The 24,038-nt window shown below is 36.1% G+C and overlaps 1 pseudogene; it reads left to right on the top strand.

Annotated features, from left to right (window-relative positions):
- Positions 1-667: 667 nt before the first annotated feature.
- Positions 668-1,087, top strand: LOC100593689 (annotated as a pseudogene).
- Positions 1,088-24,038: the final 22,951 nt, after the last annotated feature.

The following is a 24,038-nucleotide window of genomic DNA, read 5'->3' as shown; positions in this document are numbered from 1 at the left end:
CACAGTAGAAATGGTAATGCGACACACACACACACACACACACACACACAGAGAAGTAAAAGGCAGTTTCAGGAGGAATTACAAACTGAGAAATCCAGAAAAGTTATAAAGGGAGAAAAAATATTGTACATCAGTACTAATAAACATATTTTAACATAAGCTTATGTAAAAATCATATTTTTAAAAAACTTTACAGAAATAAAAATAATTGTAAGAAAATATTATGAACAGTTGCACACCAGCAAATCAGATAATGTCGATGAAATAAACAAATTCCTAGGAACATAGTCATTACCAAAATTGACTCAAAAAGAAACAAAAAATCTGAACAAAGTTATAACACAGAATGAGATTGAATCAGTAATAAAAAAATGTCCTAATGAAGAAAAGTCCAGGACCAGATTACTTCATTGGTGAGTTTCATTAAACATTTAATGAAAAATTAACATCAATTTTTCTGAGACTTTTCAAAAAATTTAAGAGAAGAAAACACTTTCTAAATTATTTTGTAAGGTCTGCATTACTCTGATACCAGTCAGAAAGGACATTGCAAGGGAAGAAATTCACAGAGCTATATTCTTTTGGAACATACATACAAAAATCCCCAAAAAATACTAGGAAAACAAATCCAACAGCATATTAAAAGGATTGTAGAGAGTGGCTGAAGATGGATGCCAGAAGACCTGGATCTCAGCTAAAGGGCAGTATTCCAGCTACTGAACTTTCAGCAAGTGAATCTCTTGAAATTCATAATCTTCAGAAAGTGTTTTTTGTGTGTGTGAAAAATGAACTTTTAGCTAGTCATCCTCTTGAATTTTCAGAAGAGAATTTCCAACTCAATCAAGATAAAATGAATATTTCCACAGTGAGAAACATTCAGTGGGTATTTGCTCCACTAAAATTATAAATCGAAATTTAAGGCAGGGCAGCAGGTTCGATGTCTTCCATTTCTTTTGAGCTCAAACCTTTCACTGGATATTTTGAGGGGTAATGAAGAGACTACCAGATTTGAAGCTATTCTTACCTGTCACAAAGTGAAGTAATGGGAGAATGACACTTGGTGGAATATAAACTCAGTTTACTATAACACAATGTGCTGTTCATGAAAATTGAGGGGCTGCATCTTGTTTATAGTCACCTTTTTACTATAATTTGATGCACACAACTTTGAAAGTACTGGCACATGGGAATTTTTGCACAAGTAGCCTCAGTGATCATTTGAAATATTGCGGCTGGGCGCGGTGGCTCACGCCTGTAATCCCAGCACTTTGGGAGGCCGAGGCGGGCGGATCACAAGGTCAGGAGATCGAGACCATCCTGGCTAACACGGTGAAACCCTGTCTCTACTAAAAATACAAAAAATTAGCCAGGCGTGGTGGCGGGCGCCTGTAGCCCCAGCTACTCGGGAGGCTGAGGCAGGAGAATGGCATGAACCCGGGAGGCGGAGATTGCAGTGAGCCGAGATCACACCACTGCACTCCAGCCTGGGCGACAGAGCAAGACTCCATCTCAAAAAAAAAAAAAAAAAAAAAAGAAATTTTGGGGGTGTTGGTTTATGACCATGTGACAACTGAAGTCACTAAAGACATTATTTTAATGCTTCTAATTTATATTTAAAAATGGCCTTCTATGTCTTTAAAAATTGTTGCTCATAAATATTATAAAATAGTCCACAGGTTGAAGTTCAACCTGCTGCCTACGTATTCCATAAATTTGAATAACCATTGTAAGCATTTGAGTCTATAAACTTTATAGTAGCACCTTTCAAAATAAACATTTGTAATTGATTTCAGTGGCAACTATTCAAATTGAGTACAATATGAGATATTTATACATATTTCAGTATAGTCCATTAATACTATTAAGAATTATATTTACTGTATTGATGCTATTTTAGAATTGTAGCTATTCTCTTTCAATTTGAAGAGTACAAGTTCAGAGGTTTTGGTTTTCATCTTATGTTTAAAGTGAAAAATTAAATAAAGCAACCAGCAAATGTAGGTTAAAAAAAGGGGGTTGTATACCATAACCAAGTGAGATTTGTCCCAATAATACAAAAATGGTTCAACATAAAAAAATCAGTCAACAGAATGCAACACGTAAAGAGCATTTAAAAAATCCACGTGAGCTTCTCAATTGATGCAGAAAAGGCATTTTACAAAATCCAACACACTTTCATGAGAAGGAAACTCAGAAAACTAGGGGTAGAAGGAAATGTTCCCAACATGACAAAGGGTATATAGGAAAAACTCACAGGAAATAACACATTTAATGCTGAAAGACTGAAAGCTTTTCCCCTAAGATCAGGTACAAGACTAGAATGTTCAAATTATCACTGCTATCCAACATCATACTAAAAGTCATAACCAGGGAAATATATAAGAGAAAGAAATTTTAAAAATCCAAATTATAAGAGAAGGAAAACTATATTCACAGATGACATGATCCTATAAATAGGAAATACCAAACAATCCACAAAAAAAATCTACTGGACCTAATAAATTAATAAAGCAAAGTTGCAGATTGGCAATGAACAATCAATAAATAACTAAAAAGATAATTTCATTGAAATAACATACAAATAATAAAATATCTAGGAATAAATTTAACCAAAAAGGTGAAAATCTTGTCAATGGAAACCTATAAAATATTTCTGAAAGAATACTTAAATAAAGAGAAAGACATCAATGTTCATGGATTGAGAAATTTAACATTGCTAAAATACCAATACTACTTAAAGCAATCTACAGATTAAATATAATCCTATTAAAATTTCAACAACCTTTCTCTTCAGAAATCAAAAAGCTGATTATCAAATGTATATGAAATTTCAAAAAGCCCTGAATAGCCAAAACAATCATGACAAAGGATAAGAAAGTTGGAGGACTCACACTTCCTAATTTCAAAACTGAGTACACAGCTATAGGAATAAAAACAATATGGATAGTCATATAGACAAATGGAATACAGTTGAGAGTCCGGAAACCAATCTGTATATTTATGGCCAATTAATTTTTTATTTTTTTATTTTATAGGTACATAATAGTTGTACATATTTATGGAGTATATGTGATACTTTGATACAATCAAACAATGCATAATGATAAAATCTGGGTAATTTGGATATACATCACCTCAAACATTTGTAATTTGATTGTGTTGGAAACAATCTAAGTCTTCTCTTTTAGCTATTGTGAAATGTACGATAATTTTTTGTTAACTATAGTCACCCTACAGTGCTCTAGAAGACTAGAACATATTCCTTCTACCTAACTGTATTTTTGTACCCACTAACCAACCCATCTTTATCCCCTACTCTCCACTACATTTCCCAGCCTCTGGTAACTACTATTTTTTTCACCATCTCCATGGGATCAATTTTTTTTTTTTTAGTTTTCACACATGAGTGAAAAAAAAATGATATTTGTCTTTTTGTGCCTGTTGTAACAAATTGGTTTTTGACAAGAGTGTCAAGTTTATTCAATTGAGGAAGAATAGTTTATTCAATGAATTGTAGTGGAATAACTAAATTTCCACATGGAAAAGAGTGAAGTTGTACCCCTACGTTAAACTGTACACAAAAATAATCTCACAATGGATAAATTACCCAAATATAAGAGCAAAAACCTAAAATCTCTTACAAGAAAGCACAGGGATAAACTGTCATGGCCTTGAATATGGTAATGGATTCTAAGATATGGCACTAAAAACATGAGCAACAAAAGAAAAAAATGTATATATAATAGATTTCGTCAAAATTAAAAATTTTCATGTATCAAAGGACATTATTAAGAAATTAAAAAGAGGGCCAGGCGTGGTGGCTCACGCCTATAATCCCAGCACTTTGGGAGGCTGAGGTGGGTGGATCACGAGGTCAGGAGATTGAAACCATCCTGGCTAACACGATGAAACCCTGTCTCTACTAAAAATACAAAAAATTGGCTGGCGTGTTGGCATGTCCCTGTAGTCCCAACTACTCGGGAGGCTGAGGCAGGAGAATCGTTTGAACCTGGTAGGCGGAGTTTGCAGTGAGCTGAGATTGTGCCATTGCACTCCAGCCTGGGTGACAGAGTGAGACTCCATCTCAAAAAAAAAAAAAAAAAAGAAAAGAAAAAAAGTAAAAAGACAACTTACATAGCAGAAGAAAATATTTGCAAATTACATACCTAAGAGATTATTATAGACAATAGATAAAGAATTCCTACAATTCAACAACAGCAAAAAGCAAAAAACCCAATTAAAAAATGGGCAAAAGACTTGAATAGATATTTCTCCAAAGATATACAAGTGGGCAATAAGCATAAAAAAGATGTTCAACATCATTAGTCATTAGAGAAATGCAAATCAAAACCACTTTACACCAATTAGGGTGGTTGTAATAAAAAAAAAGGAAAACAACAAGTGTTGTTGAGGATGCACTAAAATTGGAACCCTTGTACATTGTTGACAGAGATGTAAAATGTTGCAGCTGCTATGGAAACAGTTTGATGGTTCCTCCAAAATTTAAACATAGAATTGTCATATGAACCAGCAATTCCACTCCTAAGTATATATCCAAAAGAAGTGAAAATATGGACTCAAACAAGTAATTGTATGCCAATATTCATTGTAGCCTTATTCCTAATAGTCAAAAGGCAGAAGCAGTCCAAGTCTCCATCAACAGATGAATACATAAACAAATACGGTATGTACATTCAATTGAGTAATATTCAGCTATAAAAAGTAATAAAGTTTTGAATCATGTTATGACATGAATGAACCTTGAAAGTTTTACGCTAAGTGAAATAAGCCAGACACTAAAAAACAAATTTTGTGTAATTTCATTTACATAAAATATCTAGAATATGCAAATTTATAGACTAGAAAGATTAGAGGTTACTAGAAAATAGGGGCAGACATGAATGAAAAGTCATTGCTTAATGGTACAGTATTTCTGTTTGGAATGATGAAAGTTTCGGAAATAGGTAATGGTGATTATTGCACAAGATTGTGAATACGATTAATGCCACTGAATTGTATGCTTAAATATGATTAAAATGGCCAATTTTATGTTATATATGTTTGGCTGCAAGAACCTTTTAAAAATTGCATTGTACCCAGATGTTATTGTTTAGTATTTTCTTTTCCCAGCTAATCATTTTTTCTTTCAACTTTTATTTTAGATAAAGGGGGAACATGTGTAGATTTGTTACATAGGAATATTGCGTGATTTTGAGATTTGGAGTACAATCCTGTCACACAGGTACTGAGCATAGTACCTAATAGGTAGTTTTTTAACCCAGCTCCTCCCCACAGCCACCTAGTAGTTCACAGTGTCTGTTGTTACCATATTTATGTCCATGTGTGTTCCGTGCTTAGCTCCCACTTACAAGTGAGAATATGTGGTATTTGGTTGTTTAGTTTTAAAAAAGAAAAAGAATCCTATCTGCAGGATTAATTTCATAATTGAAACATGCTAACTAAATTTTCTACGTATTAAAATTCTGCTAAATGAAATCTTCATTTCACTTTAAATATCAAATCAGATAAATTTATGTTGTCAATATATTTAGAGTTAGGATGGATATAAAATTACTCATAAGATACAAAAAATATTTTAATGAAATTCCTATTTTTAAGAGAAATGGAAATTTTTATCAAAATATATTTATACTTAAAATAAATAGCTTTAATGTCCTATGATCTGTTACAAACTTAAAGTTAATTGAGTTTATAGCAAAAGGAGCAGAAAATTAGTGACTTCGAATCATCGATTAAATTGAAATTTTTGCTACTTCAAATTGTGGAATGTTGGCATTTTTGATATAAAAGTGTTATCTACAATATACAGTCAAATTCCCAACACAGTGAAGAAAGAACTTGGTGCTGATCGTTAGGGACAGGCTAGAGATAAGAACTGACGCTGAAAAACATGTTCAGATTTACAATGTGGGGGAAATACATCTTCAATTGTCTCTTTTACTTAGCAAGAAGAAAGATACAGAGATATTTGTGACTGTAGTGTATCATTTTAGACAGAATTTCAAGCTTCTCTTTTTGATATCTATTTTTCTATTTCCTTTTTTGCCCCTCTATGTTGATTTTATTTCTGTTACAATGATTTAAAAAAGAACAAGGAAGGGAAACAGGGCTTCCTTCTCTGTTACTTATTTCTCCCTTGGCTATCAGATGGCTTAGTTTTAAGAGACATGTGTAATACATCCTTTTCCTTGATGCCATTTTCAATACCATAGTTGCAGCTGCCAATCTCTTACCAGATATTTTGCTTTGAGGAAAAAAATATCTTTCTTAAATACTAAAAGGTGTCTTAAAGTCTTTCCATATGTATGTTTTTCATCCATTTTTATATGGAAATATGATCTCTTGGTTTTGGAAAAGTGGCTTTTTGTAAATGAACAGAAAGGACCTGCCATGATAGTTTTGGCAGTGTCCCATTAGTGAAACTGAAAAAAAAAAAGATTTAAAAACAAGGTAGATGTAGTTTGATCAATTTTTTCCCAAAGAGATACATGTCTGAACAAACACTGGTTATCCTTTAGCCTCACGTTCTTTGAGAAGCCTCTCCTGACTACCCAGTCTCCACTGGTCTCCGCTTTTTCAAGTTCCTGTAATTCCGAATATTCATCTTAGGCAATTTTAGGACAACTTAACTTGCCTAAAGTCACTTAACAGTTAAATAACAGAGCTAGGATTTTGACCCAGGCAGTCTGGCTTCATAGTCTGCCTGAACTCTTAATCACCAATCTATACTACCTTTTCATGACAGGCCCTCTGATATGAGGAAACACTTTGATTAGGTGAATTTAAACTCTGGAAGAAAAACGGAGAAGAGGGCTGTACTTGTTGGCTTGCTTTCATCTCTGAGTTTCATTTTATTCAAAGTATGCCATTACATGCAATGGCTTTAAAATTTCTTGTTTCAAAGGAATGTGAGAGTACCTGAGAAAACAGTTATGTTTCAAACTGACCTTAAAAATGTCTCTCTAGGCCGGTCGCGTTGGCTCACGCTTGTAATCCCAGCACTTTGGGAGGCCGAGGCGGGCGAATCACGAGGTCAGGAGCTCTAGACCACGGTGAAATCCCGTCTCTACTAAAAATACAAAAAATTAGCCGGGCGTGGTGGCGGGCGCCTGTAGTCCCAGCTACTCGGAGAGGCTGAGGTAGGAGAATGGCGTGAACCCGGGAGGCGGAGCTTGCAGTGAGCCGAGATTGCGCCACTGCACTCCAGCCTGGGCGACAGAGCGAGACTCCGTCTCAAAAAAAAAAAAAAAAAAAAAAAAAAAAAAGGTCTCTCTATTTGCTGGGGATGTAGGGATTAGGGAGACGGATAGTGGTAAAAATTGAACAAGTGTTCCTGCTCAGGGCTATCTTGGAAGCCCCAAAGCCAGAGGAGATGAACATGGATACATATGTAACAAACCTGCACATTGTGCACATGTACCCTAAAACTTAAAGTACAATAATTAAAAAAAAAAGAAATTAGCGATGCAAGCCTGACTTAAAATGGCACTGGGCCATAGAGGAAACCCATTTCCCTATTAGCTTACTGTGGTTCAGTCAGTGGGCTTTGTCTTCATTAGTACTGTTGTTTTTGCTTTCTGGTCCACTGTTATTTATGATTTAAAAAAAATTCTGTTTTTCTTATCTAATTCCCCATCACTTCTCAAGATATTACAATGTTTCTGACAAGCCTTCAGGTTTCCACAAGATTGTTCCTGAGGATGGCCCATTTGGGCTTGCTCCTTAAATGTCCAAACCCTTTCTTTTCCAGTCCTCCTACAAGAAAAAAAAATAGAAAAAAAAATTATAAAATTTTAAATAAAAAAGGAGGACAAAATGACCATATATAAGTCAATGCTTATATAAGCTGGGTGACAGAAATGAAAGCATATGTCTTTTATAAGACTCAAGCTGGTGGCTTGATGTTAGGTTTTCTAGGTCTCAGCCATTTGGTTCAGCTCTGTTGATTCATAACTGTGTGACTTTGAGCAAATAGAATCCTCTTCTCTTAGCCCATTAATAAATGAGATAGAGTGGCCAATGAAAGAAGTTCTTTAATACAAAAGTAAACGCCAGCAAGGAATTATCCATGAGCATCTCTGATTTGTACTGACTTTAATCTTCTAATGTCAATCCGTGTCTCGATACATATTACCAAGGAGAATTAAATCATAATATCTAATACTTAGAGTGGTGTTCACTACATGGCAGCCACCCTTTAAATTAATTCCAAGCTATTCAGTCTACACAACAACCCTGGGATATAGACACTACCATTTCCTTCATTTTACAGCTGAGGACACCCCTACCCACAAGTGAGGCTAAAAACACTTAGGCAAATTCATACAACTAGTGAGTGGCAGAGTTACAATTTGAACTCAGCCAAACTGGCTCCAGCAACCATGCACTCAACTATTATACATTAGCTGTGTTTCTTAATAGTAATTGAAAAAATAGTGAATATTAATTGAAAAAGATGCAAGTATTAATTGAAAAAAGATAAAATTAGCAAATATTTACAGAGCCCCTCCTCTCCACAGGATTCCAAAGTTTATATACAAATGCCCATCTATTTCTGCATCGCTTTCCTTTCCCCAAAGTTGAAAACACGTGGACATTATTGAACTTTTTGTTTGTTAGTTTTACATTTTCAAGTCTACCTTGATGAGAACACAGTAAAAAGTCATAAGGGAATGGATTGTACCAGGACAGACTTATTCATCTATTTGTAAATATGGATGGATGTGTTCTTCACACACTCCTTGTGGGAAGAACAGAATTAGTCTCATCTGCCTATTTGCAACCGAGCTGTTTTCTGAAAGTAGGCTATAATGTAACATGTGTAATGTTCAAAATCCTCATAGGTTTAACCTCTTTTTAAAAGCTATTGTCCTTAATTTTTCATAACAGAAAAAAACTGTATTTGCAACTAAATTAAATCCCTTCAATCAAAGAACACACAAAGCCCTCTTGCTCTTTTGTACTTAGGTAATGCCCAATTCCTGATGGCTGATTTTGATGACAGGTAAAATTGCTTAATTCACAGTGGTTTTATACACAAACAATTCACACACTCTATTATACCATTTTCTATTCTTGCTGGAGATACTTAAAGGGTACTCTCACCTCTTTACCACATCTCTCCCAAGTTACCTTTAGGTTCACATTTACTGGTAACTGTTTTACAAGTAAAGAGATCAGATTAAGGTCAAGTAGTGATAATTATGATCTCTCTGGCTGGCTGAGTCTACACACACACTGAAGTGGATAATTGAGACAACTATCAAGATAATTCAAGGCAAAAAATGGTTCTTGCTTTAATTATCTGACTATTTCAGATGACTGTGTTTTGAACTGAATTATCCACCTAATTGCTTCAATTTTCCACTTCACTTTGTCTGGGGTGCCCACAATTTGCTGCAGTGTTTAACTGATAAATATATCTCCCCAAATCTACTTCTTTCCCCACTTCCATTTACTGATTTTTACACCAGCCTGGCCTTTTAAAAATTCAGTCCCTGGGGGGAATTCCAGATAATTTCAGACTTGGAGAGTTGAATTCCAATGTGACCTTGGGCAGTTAGTGGTACCTCTCAGGGCTCTATGCAAAATGTAATAATCTCAGAACCATCCCAGCTCTGACATTCTATGAATGATTTTGTCTCATCGGACTAGACTTAGAGAAAACCGTGATGTTTTCTCTAAGTGTCAGGCCCTCTCTATCCGTGCAACTTATATCCATGCTGAGGATGCCAGATACCGACAGTCTGTGGCTGAGTCTCATATCCAGAACTGCAGTCCCAGGAACAATCTCTTCTTTGCTACAGAGACTTTCTGGCTTCTGCCTTGCTCTGAACATTTGGCTAGGAGAGCACCACCATTTTCACAAGAAAAATATCCCATGTGTTTGTGCATACATACATTTGAGTGTCTGCTGTTGCTATTCCTGCAAAACATTTTCTTTCCAAAGGAGTGACTGTTAACAGGCAGCAAAAACTGGCTGCAAGGAACATAAAAAGGAAAGTGAAAGGTGAGAGTCTAGTGAAGTTGCCTGGAGGTGCCGAATACTTATTAAACGAAACTGTCAAGCTGATTTTCAAAGGGCTGTGTTTCAGAGACCTGTTAATGAGTTGAATTCATTTTCCATGCCAATTACTTGGAGTCCAAGTTTCTACAGTAGCCTGCTGTTATCCTCCCATGTAAACTCTCAACTGCTTATGTAGCTCTTCTTATGGAGCCAAGCCGAATCGAAAGCAGAGCTAGGTTTCACTTGCAAATAGAAGACAGTAATGGTAAATTGTTCATCCTTTCCCTGGAAAGGTTGTCATCAAACCAATTCTGCCTCCCTAGGTTTAGCTTGTCCAGATAACATGTTAATGAACTTGCTGATGAGCTATAATCACATTGGTAGAATTTCCCAAACTGAGTTGACAGCCGTATCTGTAGGTACTGTCTTTTAACTATCTTTGCATCATTTGAATATGAAGGGGAAATTAATGGGCCATCCCTAGACTACATTCAAAAGTTTCATGATCCTGTCTGAACAGATTGTTGAATATATGATCACGTTTCCCAAATTTCTTGTTTTGTTTACATTTTCTCTAGGAAAATTGAAGTGCAGAGGTTAAGTACCCGATTAGAAAAGGCAAAAATATAGTTTTCCCTATTTCCCGCACTATAGCCTCACTGTGAGAAAAATTTTAAAATTTTTCTTATTACAAATTCATGATACTTAAAACTGTGTTTCCTTTCTACTGGGTACAGTGAAGACATCTATAATTATGCATGATTTATACTGATATTTGGTATATTTGCTCAGAGGTCAAAATCTTGCAAGGAATCACTAATGCCATAGTAAAATTGCTTTTCAAAAGTTCTCCTCAATGCTTTAAAAGATCAATATGACTGCAGAGTGGATCATGATCAGAAAGTGGCAATAATCATTATCTTTTAATAAAATAAATTTTATTTTTAGAATTGTCACTTTAAGCAGCTGTGTAAAATCTTGCACTCTGGCCCTTGAGAGCAGGGCTAACTTCATGGGCATGTTACCTGTGTGCAGTCACAAGAACTCCACACTCAAAAGTGTGTTCTGTGCTTGTGCTTGAGGTTTAATGCTATACAGTCACTATCTTGAAAATCTTGGTAATTTTATTTTTGAGTTGTGTTTTATATATAGTGTCCAATGAGACAATGGAGCATGTGACAGGAGCTTGGAGCCTGGAGCCTGGCCTTACCTGCAATTCCTCCTGCCACTGCCTCTCTGCCTGCCCAGGACGAGTTCTTGGCACTCAAGTTTGCCCAGCAACATCTGTTGCCTACACCCCAGAAGAAAGGGTTGAAGATCCTGTGAGTCTTGGGCTGGGGCTTGTTGACTGCTATTCCTGCCTTGAGCTGGCAGTCACCACAATGAATTTGTCAGGTGCCTCAGTAAGAGTGATCCTCTCATCCAGTCATCTCCCCCAATCCAGGAGTGAGTACTGGTATGGGAAAGAGATATGTCTTGCTTTATTTCTTCCCTCTCCCTGGAAGGACATGGCATTTTGGCCTAGTGGCTGGCAAATGGGAGAACCTAGCAGCAAATAGGCACACACAAAGGCATGGGGCATGAACTCACCTCATGAGTATCCCTATGCCTGAAGGATTGCAACATTATATAGCAAATTTTTAAAAGCTATGACAGGTCAAGAGAGATGAATCATAAAAGGAAGAAAAAAAGCTTTAATGATACTTGTGCCTACTTTTTGAACAAGGAGCTCAGCATTTTAAATTTGCACTGGATCCCACAAATTATGCAGCCAGTCCTGCTGTTGAGGTAGTCCACCAACCAATTTTAGGTGGCAATCCAAGTGGCCTACTGGCAAGCTAAGACCACGTTAATAGAATTCTTAATTTGAGCATGGTGTGATGGCCAAAACCCTAACTAGGGGGTCAGAAATCTGGATTTAAAATAACTCTGCGCCGGGCGCGGTGGCTCACGCTTGTAATCCCAGCACTTTGGTAGGCCAAGGCGGGCGGATCACGAGGTCAGGAGCTCTAGACCACGGTGAAATCCCGTCTCTACTAAAAATACAAAAAGAAAATTAGCCGGGCGTGGTAGCGGGCGCCTGTAGTCCCAGCTACTCGGAGAGGCTGAGGCAGGAGAATGGCGTGAACCCGGGAGGCGGAGCTTGCAGTGAGCCGAGGTTGCGCCACTGCACTCCAGCCTGGGCGACAGAGCGAGACTCCGTCTCAAAAAAAATAAAAAAATAAAATAAAATAACTCTGCAAACTACCTCATTCTGTAATCATGAAGAAGTCTCCTTACTCTCCGATGTTCAATTTTTTCGTTAGTAAAATAAAAGGGTTATTTTTTGTGTGTTTTCCAAAGCCATCCAAATGTAAGAATTCTGCCTTTCTGTACATGTTTTATTACAAATGATTTTTGCTTTAGCAAGTAGGGTACAGTACAGCAATTCTATTCTCTCTATATCACTGGTGCTCAATTGAGGGAATTTTGTCCCCCAGAGAATGTTTGGAAATATCTGGAGACATTTATGACGGCTACACCTGAGGGGAATGGAGTATGCTATTGAATTCTGGTGTATAGGGGACAAGGATACTGCTAAACATCTTACAATGAACAGGGCAGCCCCCTACAACAAAGAATTATCCAATCCAAGGTGTCAAGTGCCAAGGCTAACAACCTCTGACCTGTGAAAGCATACTATCTCTTTGAATTCATATGGAAAATCCAATTTTTCCTCTAACAATGGATTCTGGCTTCATAATGTTAGGATCAAGGCTACGTGACAAAATCAAAATATGAAAGATGTTGACTAACATTGTTATTGAATTCTGGCATCTGGAAATGGGAACATATGTCTCCTGCAGTGTTTTGTTTGTCAAGATAGAAAGAGAATGATGAAGTGTTGTTATAAAAGTATCTCCAACATAATGTATGGAGAAGCATAGAGAGAACTGCTTTCTTGGGCTAATGATTAAGCAATTTTTCTACTGGTATACTTCGTTGTATTGGAGAAAAATTAAAGGTGATAATTTCTTTGCAGCCACAGTATTTTTACACAATAAATAGAGTGTTCTAACAAGGCTAGTCGTTACTATCACTAGTAACATTGAGATGAATAAGGAGGATGCTACTGGCTAACCCTGATAATTATTTATTCACTAACTCATTAATATACTCATTTATTCAATAAGTTTTAATTAAAATCTTACCTTTTTCTATTCTTTCAGAGAATATAGTGATTAGTAATTGTTTTAAAAATCTACATAGATCCTTACTTGTGGTCTAATAATTTCAGCAAGACACAAAATCACTAAACCAAGTACGTAGCTAATAATGAGATAGCTATGAAGAAAGTATGGAATAAGTGTCATAGGTTGTAAAACAAAAGAGAGAGAATTCTTTAGGTGTTCAAGGAAGAAAAAAGAAGTAGTTTCTGACTGGCGTGATCATGAAGTCTTTATGATATTGGTGATTATCCATCTGGATTTTATTCATGAGGTAGAATTCAAATAGTGCCTTATCTGCCATATTGTGAAGGGAATGGCAATATCCAGGTGAAGAAGGTAAAAATGCAAATACATTCTTAGAATCAGATTTCTGTAATGGAATGGTATATAGAGAGGACTTTTTTATTAGAGTTATCAGAAGCCCAACTCAAACTAATTAAGGCTAAAAGGATAGTTTATCTTAAGGATCCTGAGATATCTCATGAAAACCAAGGAAAGAACTTAAAGAAAGGTAGAAAAATGAGCATGTGCACACACACACACACACAAAAAACAGAGACTAGAAGAGTCCTTATTGAGTTCCAGACTCTGGTTCCAGTGATTTCTGAGACCTAGATGCATTTCCTATGAATCTCAAAAATGAACTGGGCCTTGCTTGGGTTTGCCCACCCTAGATCAATCGACTCTGGTAAGAGGTGGAGATACATGTACTCATAACTCAGCACTTTCAGCTGCTATATAGATGGCGTTGAAGTGGGGTGGCAATTTCCAGAAGGGGTATATTTTGCCAGAATAATGGAGTATACTGGATGAAAGGTGTCCACCAGACATAGATGTTTCTACGTTATTCCTATAACCTTATCCAATCGTCTTTGAAATTAAATGACATTTCTTACATTTATAGAGTAATATATGCCAGAGAGTGTCTCACCAAAATTCCAAGTCTTATGCAAAATATACTGCTATTACTACAAATCTTATAGATGAGCAAACCTAGTTTATAGGAGATAAAAATAATTTGATCAAGGTAATATATAAATTTGATAAAGTAGAGAGCCATGATTCAAACACAGATACTCTGACTCAATGGTAACACAATACTGCTTCAAATATTTTTGTGAAATAGTTGTATGGCCAGCTTCATGGGCGTGTGATGAGTACAATCACATATGGTCATATGCTTAGAAGGGCCTCATACTTGGGATTTAATGTTCTGTGGTCCCTGGCTGAAATTCTTAATATTTTTATATTTGAATTTGTGTTTTATAAGGGAAGTCAGATGTGACAATGAAGTGTGAGACAAAGGCTTAAAATCTTGGTTCATGTGAATCTCAGCCTTCTACCTCCCTGCCTTCCTGTGAATATCCCTGTTCCTGGGTGTGTGTGATGTTCAATGGCAAATAAAAAGTACCATGGCAAGTTGTAAGAGAGACTATGGAATAAAGAAACAAAGCTGTATATTTTAGTATCTTTAACAGCACCCCATCACCTTGCTTTTTTAACAGAGTCCTGCATTTTCATTTTGCATTAAGCCCTGAAAATTATGTAGCAAACCCTGAACAGTTGTTAGAAATGTGATTTTATGCCCAAATAGAGTTTCTGTGATCCCAAAATAACTGCCTGTTAGGGAAAAAATACTGCCTGTATTCTAGCCATGTCAGATCACTATCCAGGAAAAAAATACCCAACAGCATCAGATACTGTTAAGGCACATATGTTGGGCCCCATTACCTAACTATCCTAAAGTATCACAGCATAGTAATTTTGAGTGCAAATTCTAGAACCAAATGGCTCAGTTCACAACCTAACCTTCTTTGATGTGTATCCTTGAGCAAGTTAGTTAGCATCTCTGTGTCTTAATTTCTTTATCTGCAAAATAAGTATGATGATAATAACAATAATACCTATTTTATAGAATTATTATGAGGATGAAATAAATTGATATATGTAAGATACTTTGAATACTGCCTGATGCTTAATACATACTTAGGAAATGTCTTTATTCTGAATGTCTATGGACCCAGCATATGAGGATGACACTATAGCGTGATTAATGAAGGTGATCACAGAGCTTGTGTCCAAAAAACTACTATTGACCTCAGGCCTGAACTTTAAGTATATCTACAAGCTTACTAACAGTGTAAGTGGTCCAGAAACTATGTTTCTAATGCTTACTAAATTATGAAATAAATGGTTCAAGTTAATAAAGTTTCATTCCACGAAAAACATAGATGGGGTACTGTGCAAAGCACATTTAATCTTGAAAAATATTTTGAACCCAATGAAAACATTTGAAATTAAGTTGAGCTTCAGTAGCAAGTTTAGCACATGAGGTTTTTGTAATTGTATCTATTTAGTCTTGCAGCCTAACAGGCTGTGATTACAAATTCACACAGAAGATATTATTGCTTAAATATTACACATGTAACTACTAGTGTAGTTCCTGACATAAATAAATGCTCAATAAATGATAGCTGTTAGTATTAATATTGAACTCTTTTGAAACCTCAGTGGCTAGGATGTAATTCAGTTCTCTGACCACTTGGGAGTGATTGAAACTAAAGCTCTTTTAAAGGATTTCAGATCACTCATTATGATGATGCATTTTATGGCTGAATAAATCAGTAGCTATTACCTTTTGGGGAAAAAGTGAGGAGAGGAATATTATGAGAAAGGTCACAGATGTGAATTTTATGGACAGTTTTATTAAAAATCCATTAGATGGCAACAGTAGTTCACAAAGTTGTTCTGCTATTTAACGTTGTTACCTACAGGTGCTGAATGACAGTATAAAATCACAGAAGCATAGAATATAAGGTCTTCCAGAGCCTGTGAAAGCACAGAGCACCATAATTAGGCACATAGAAGGTACTTAAATGCTAGTATATTTGTCCTCTTCCAATGAGATTGTATATAGTCCAACCCCTCAATTTTTAAATGAAGAAATGAGAGTGACTTGCCAAAGTTATGCAGGTTTATTTTTCTGGTTGAACAGTAATTAGAATGTCTAAAAAGTGTCTCAGAAGACTCAGATGATGCTCTTCATTTTGAAATAAACTGATGAACCCTGAGAGGAGAGCTTGGAATATAAAACAACATGAATAATGAGAGCTTCCTCTCCTTCAACAGCAAAGCAAACAAAAGCAGCCTATACATAAAACTTATAGAAATCCCACCCTTTGAACAAAGATCCACCTATTGCTGCCCCTGCAACTCCCCCAACCCCTGCCAATTTTTCTCCAGTCTGTTAACCAATATTCCTACAAGGAAATGTCTCAAATAATCACACACTCTCCTAGAGCTAAATGAGACTTTTATCCAACCATTTTCCCAAAGGCAGGAATTCCTTGTCTAGCATCTCTAACCGATAACTTTTACATTCTGGAGGCTAAAAATCCTCAGTTCTTTCAACAATTCTTTGTATGAAATTATTTTCTGAAACTTTTAAATGCACTGTAATTTAGCAGAGTCAATACTGTTGTACCCAATTATGATAAATTGGATTATCAGTCCTGATTTTCCCCTCTATTGTTAATAAAATTGTACATCCACACACTTTGCCAGGTACATTTGTAGTATCCTTTCAATGTGCTGTGTATTCTTAGCCTTTTGACTTGATTTGTCCAATAAGAGATTAGTGAAAATAATGCCAATAGATGTTTAAAATGTATGTGCATGATTTGGCTTGTCTGGCTGCCCTTCTGTGATCCATCATGAGAAATATACACTCTGATTAGTTCTGCTAGTCCAAGAAGAAGGAACATGAGGAACACACTTAAATAAAATTCATGGTGTATCCAGGACTCATCAACTCAAAGTCCTAGTCAGAGGTTTACCAAATGATTCACAGACCCAAAATAAGAAATACAATTTTTTAATTATAATTCACTGTGTTTCTGCAATGGATTATTATATAGTATCATTTCAACAATAGCTAATTAATAAACAAAGACCTTCAGTGGTTGACTACTGACAATAATTTTCTATAGCCGTAGAGTTGCTCAGACTCTAGATATGGTGTAGACTAATTAGTAGGTTTCTTCATTCTTTTTATTGAAAGCTTTTTTATTTTTCTTTTATGGAAGTCATTCTTGATGTGTGACAAACTTTAGTTTCACATTTTTCCTTTTGATAAATCACCATTATGTGAAACTTTAAGTGAGCTGAAAGGATTCTCCACTGAGCTCCTGACTTGCATACCTTGTTCTAATGCTGGACAAAATGACAAGTTGCTCAAATGAAAATTTTCTGCAGAAGAGAAAGGTGGTTTATAACATGGAGACTTTCCTTAAATCCACACTGAATCTTGCAAATGCTCCTTGAGAGAGTTTCTGTAGCAATTGGTTTCAATATTTTTCTTCTTCTTTTTTTTTTTTACTTACATGCTGTAATTGTATTTTAGAACAAATTATATTTTCCAAACATCTATAAAATTCTTAACAATGGAACTGAGGGAAAATTTTTAAAGAAGGTTTGATGGCTGTGGGGGTTATAACCCTAAAGAGCCAAATTGTCAGAGGATCACAATTAGTCTTCTTTTTTTTTTTCATTTATTTTTCAGCTGCAACTAGTTATGGGTCCCAAAAGTGCACCTGCACTTTGCCACTGAATATCCTTAAAAAAAAAAGCAAGTGGCCAATTATGTTGGCAAGTAGCTAATTATGCACACCAGGAGCCAAGTGCAGAAGCAAAAATGTACACCGCAAAACAGGAAGACTTCTTTAACATGTTGAGTCTTAGGGTAACTTATACATACTGTGTGTTTGTCACTTAATGAAGGAAGAAACAATCATGACCAGATATTAACAAACATTTGTTTATCTATGTATTTATATATGTAGGTATTTATGACTATTTTCAATTAATCATTGTGCTACGAAGATACAGAGATAAACTGTTTTTGCCCTCAAGGAACTTAGAATTTTGCTGAGATAAGGTGTGTACACATGGGAAAAAGACAATAAAGGCAATATATTAGACGTTGGCTCTTTACAAAATATGTTTAAAATAAAATAAACCGCAGTGCCCTAAATCAGCAGCTTTCAATGTCCGTTATTAGTAAGACTTGCACATTGCCCAGACTAATGTGTAGATTTCTTGAGTGTACAATATAACATAAAATTGGAAAGATCAAGAGAATTTCACGAGAGAGGAAGATGGAGCAGCCTCTTTATTTAATATTTATTTTTATTGCAACTTTTTCTACTTTTTTTAATGCTCCAGAATTTATGGTTTTATAAAACTATAGGGAGACTATGAAAGAGAAAACAACATTCTTATTTTATTTATTTTTATCTCCCCTTTTGAAATTAAATATAGCCTATTTGCACTGCTGTTTAGAGGGGTTGAAAATATTTAACATGTCAAATCTAGCACAGAACAAAAAAGCAACCACTTGAGAAGCCATGGGCTACTTCTCATTTTTTTTAAAAAAAAGTCAGAACCAAATGTAGCTTTACTACTTGTCCCCTCACTGATTTAATCTAAAATATTAATCAAGGTGACAACCAACCTATAATTGCAAACAATTGCAAACAGTTCTTCTAAAGCTTTGGAGATTTTAGAGGATAGTCTATCATACAATTTTTTTTTTTTTTTTTTTTTTTGAGACAGAGTCCTGCTGTGTCTTCCAGGCTGGATTGCAGTGGCGGGATCTTGGCTCAGTGCAACCTCTGCTTCCTGGTTTCATGCGATTCTCCTGTCTCAGCCTCCCAAGCAGCTGGAGTTACAGGCACCCACCATCACGCCAGGCCTAATTTGTGTATTTTTCAGTAGGGACGGGGTTTTACCATGTTGGCCAGGCTGGTCTCAAACTCCTGGCCTCAAGTGATCTGCTTACCTCAGCCTCCCAAAGTGATGGGATTACAGGCATGAGCCACCATGCCAGTCCAGTCTATAGTAAAATTCTGAATTGTCCCTGTAATTCTGTCCATAAGCCCCAGTGTCCAAAGGGATTGTATTAGGATGACAGCACCAGGAGACTGTCTTAGCAACTGACTACTTCCCATCATTATTCCAATTTATTTGCTTATCTTTTAAAATGTAAATAGGCCAGGGGAGATAGATGTTTTTAAAGACCTTAAAGGCGAGAGAAGTATTTATTGAGCTGCTACTATTTACAATTCATTGTTGTGGAAAAGAGGAAATGTAATGCAAAGCTTATGCTCTCAGTAAACTTAGCACACTGCTGTCTTTCATATATTTAGCCTGAATTATTATTATTCTCAGAGTCTTTACAAAAGTTTGATTATTAGGGGCTAGAGTGAAAGATTATATTGAAGCATTTCTGAGGAGGGAAGGCCTGGAAAGACATTCGGTATAGCCAGAGAGTGAATACGGAAAATGACAGGAGCGTGATGGTCTTGAGTGGGGAGGTGGAAAAGAATGAAAGAGAAAGAAAGGAAGATAGTAAAAACAGACTTTTGAATACTATTTTAGCGTGGCTTCTGTTTCTCCTAGACAATAGAGGGCATGAGGATAGATCTGTTTGTCATGTTTCTATCTCTTCAAATAAACTGTGAGGGCGGAGATTACCATTGTACCTCTAAGGCCTATCCCAGTATCTGGTACATAGTAGACATTCAAGAAACATTTGTTGAATGGAAAAAAATGCACGTATCTGTTCAAAATAGGAATAACTGCTGTTTTTGCATCTATTTCTACTTATATGTAAGTCAGTGGGGGCCATAGTCTTATTTTTCTTTTTTTCTTTTCTGAGATGGAATCTCACTCTGTCTCCCAAGCAGGAGTGCAGTGGTGCAATCTCAGCTCACTGCAACCTCCGGCTCCCAGGTTCAAGTGATTCTCCTGCTTCAACCTCCTGAGTAGTTGGGACTACAGGCACGTGCCACCACGCCTGGCTAATTTTTTTTGTATTTTTAGTAGAGACGGGGTTTCACCCTGTTAGCCAGGATGGTCTCGATCTCCTGACCTTGTGACCCACCCACCTCGGTCTCCCAAAGTGCTGGGTATGAGCCACTGTGCCCGGCCATAGTCTTAAACTGTTCCCACATTAGGCAAATTAAGCTAATAACACAACTTGTCCAAGCAATATCTAGTTTTAATTGTCTCTTTTCCATAGGTGATTTGAGAAGGAGCATGAACTGTCCAGTTCGCCTCAGTCATTGCTCCTCCCTACTATCTAATGCCCAGTCTATGCCACTCCCTGAAATTACTTTTCCTGGCCTAAAGCCATTTGAAATTGTAAGCCTGTAAAATGTACTTTTGTTCCCACCTCAGCTCTTTGCTCTAGAGTTGTACTTATCTGTCTTGCCCCCTCTTCTGTCCATTCCCTCCACATCGATTTTCTCCTCTCATTTATTTAAAAAAAAGTTATTTGATGACTTACTATGAACTAGATTCTGTAGTAGGTACTACTGTAATGAATAAAAGATATATTCTCTGTCCTGGGAGAGCTCACAGTACAGTTGGGGAGACTGACAAGTAAATAACCTCTTATGACACAACTTGATTAGAATTATGACTAGCATTCTATAAGAATGTATAGCTACTCATTAACTTTATCTGTTTCATTTTCCTGTTTAACCATTCTTTTCTTTCCCTTTTTTCTTTCTTATTTCTTTGGAAATAAGAACTATTTTGAACACAGAACTGAGATAAGTTGGGTCATAATTTCTGCTCATTCAGCATGAGCAAAAATAAACCATCTAGACATTTATTCATTCTTGCCAAATAACATAATGAAAAGCACCTAGAATTTGGAATATAGCATAGGTATGAATTATTATTCTGTCAGTGAATAATTTATATAAATGACTAAAACTTTCTAAAACTCAGTTTTCTAATTTGTAAACTGAGGATAATGGAGCCTGTCTTAGATTTGGATTGTTAAAGAATTCAACATGATATATGCAAAGCATGTTACACAGTGCCTAACACTTAGTAGGTAATCATTATTAATAGCTCTTGTTATTCATTCTTTCAGTATGTTGAGTACTTATTTTATGTCAGGCATGTCTCTAGGTTCTGAGGAAATAATTCCCAGTCCCTGCCTTCAGAGATTAGAACTCTAGTAGTGACTGTATCCCAAGACAGATAACTGAAATCATTGTTTTAGCACTTGATCATAAGATGAAAATAATTATGTAAAAAATAGTAGATTGTATTTACTTATTTTTATAATTTACTAAATTTTGTAATGTTTGTGCTTTCTAATCAACAATTTCATGTAGAACCTTTAATTTTCTTAAATTGTAGATATAACACCAATAGACTTTGGAAATCCTCATCTTTTTAGGGTTTGATTATCATCATAGGTCCCAGGTCCTGGTACTTTCTAATTTTTAATTCATTACTTCCTTTATAGATCCTCAAAACTTAGGATACCCTATTATGTGACCACACACACACACACAGAGGGGTGATATACCTGTTTGTGGAGGTAGCACTTGCTGTAGGGAATCATTGTAGTACAATGGTGAAGAGTACAGATTCTAGAGCCAGATGTCTAACTTGAAAACTCACTCTAGTATTTATTAGCTGTAAAATCTTATAAATTTAACACAACGTCTCTGATCTAAATTTCCCCATCTGCAAAATGAGCAAGGAAGTAATTTCCATATTTTAGAGTTATAATGAGGATTAAATTAGCTAATATATATAAAATACTTAGGATAATGGTGCATAACAAGTGCTATATAAGTGCTAGCTATTATTGTTGATTATGCCAGAAACATAAGGTAAGAGTGACTTCATTAAAGCCACACCTTTCTGATAAATATCTGATATCAAAATGGAGAATATAAGAATCTTTGTTGCAATTACTCTTAATTGGAGGGCAGGTGGGCTTGTGCGACAGGGGAAGAAAAAGGTTGGCATTCATTTTTTCAGTAGGAACAATACTAAGAGTATATTTGATCCAGTAATGACGAGTAGATCCAATGAGGGAATGGGTCTTTCACTGGAGAAGGCAGGAGAAAGGAAGAATGCTTTACATGATCGTCAGCCTTTGATAGGGTTTTATAGGGCTAGGGCAGCCAAGAGCAACTGCAACAAACCCAGAGATAAGTAGCCAAGATTAATTTTACCCTCTCCAAAATGTTTCTCAGAGGAACATAGAGGCCTTTAGTATGAAAATGTTGTTATTTATTCATTCCACATACTGAGTATTGTTGTGTTAGAATGAAGTGTCTAGACTTGGAAGGACTTCAGAAAACCACTATGTGTTAAAATTAGGTCATTATGATAGTCATGGATTCATTTTTATTTTCTTTCCAAATTTAGTGGCTGCCTTCTCCAAATCTGTTGAAAATAGGAAAGAATGATTCATATAATTTTAAATCAGCTTAGAATGTTACCTTTCAAATGAAATTATGTTTTAACCACTAGGTCTTTAATTGTGTTAGGTGTTCAGTCTTCAATTTTTTCACAACTGAAAGAGTACAGCAAAAAAAAAATTCTCAAAATTATTTAATTGTAAATGTGGGTGTCATCAAATTGCTAACATATTTTTCATTAGCTTTACATTATACAGATCACCGTTCCAAATACCCTAAAATACCCCTTTATTTCTCTCTGGTAGAAGAAAATCCAATTACAATAAAAGTATCCAGTTGTTTTTGCTAGGATTTTTAGTAATACTAGGAAATTTTAATAGTTTTTACATTTAAAACAAAAAGCAGATGAATACCGGGCACGGTGGCTCACGCTTGTAATCCCAGCACTTTGGGAGGCCGAGGCGGGCGGATCACGAGGTCAGGAGATCGAGACCACGGTGAAACCCCGTCTCTACTAAAAATACAAAAAATTAGCCGGGCGTGGTGGCGGGCGCCTGTAGTCCCAGCTACTCGGGAGGCTGAGGCAGGAGAATGGCGTGAACCCCGGGGGGCAGAGCCTGCAGTGAGCTGAGATCGCGTCATTGCACTCCAGCCTGGGCGACAGAGCAAGACTCCGTCTCAAAAAAAAAAAAAAAAGCAAATGAATATATTGTATTTATTTATTTAGTTAGTTTGAGACAAAGTCTCGTTCTGTCACTCAGGCTGGAGTGCTGTGGGGCAATCTTGGCTCACTGCATTCTCAGCCTTCTGGGTTCAAGAGATTCTCGTGCCTAAGAATCTCGAGTAGCTGGTACTACAGGCATGTGTTACCACGCCTGGCTAATTTTTGTATTATTTGTAGAGACAGGGTTTCGCCATGTTGGCAAGGCTGGTCTCGAACTCCTGACTGCAGGTGATCCACCCGCCTTGGCCTCCCAAAGGATTAATGTATTTCAATCAAGGCTTGTATGCCTGCAGCTAACATCTAGCAGTCTGTGTGATTTATACCAAGATATGTTAGCTTTTCTTATAGGAGACATTCTAAGTACAGTTAATTTGGATAAGCATAGTATATAAAAGGCAATTTTTCTTTCATTGTAATAAGGCCTAACAGTTGACCTAATGACAAGACCAAAACAATATGTTTTTATATAACATATAATTATGCTATGAAGCTCTAGATACTTCAAGGTATTATCCAGGAAAATAATAATACATTTCAAATATAAAACAGATGTAGAAATAATAGTACATGCATCATCATTGGTTACCTAAAAATAAAGTCACATCAATTATTGGTCTTTGGCTAGAAAGGTTAAAAAGGAGTCAGCTGATTTATAGTTATGGATTTATGGAGTTCAAATGTCTCTCATCTTTTTCCAAAGCGTGAATGGTAAGTTATCACGCTAAGTACTAGACTTTTAAATTGAGTTTCTTAACAGTTATTTAATAACTCCTGTTTCCACTATAATTAGTGGTTTAGGTTTACACTATTTTCTGTTTTTCTTGCAGTTATTGTCATGGGAA

The sequence above is a fragment of the Nomascus leucogenys genome, chromosome X (genome assembly GCF_006542625.1).
Source record: "Nomascus leucogenys isolate Asia chromosome X, Asia_NLE_v1, whole genome shotgun sequence".
NCBI classification, from domain to species: Eukaryota; Metazoa; Chordata; class Mammalia; order Primates; family Hylobatidae; genus Nomascus; species Nomascus leucogenys.
The sequence above is the reverse complement of the archived record's forward strand: the minus strand, read 5'-3'. Positions and strand labels throughout refer to the sequence as shown.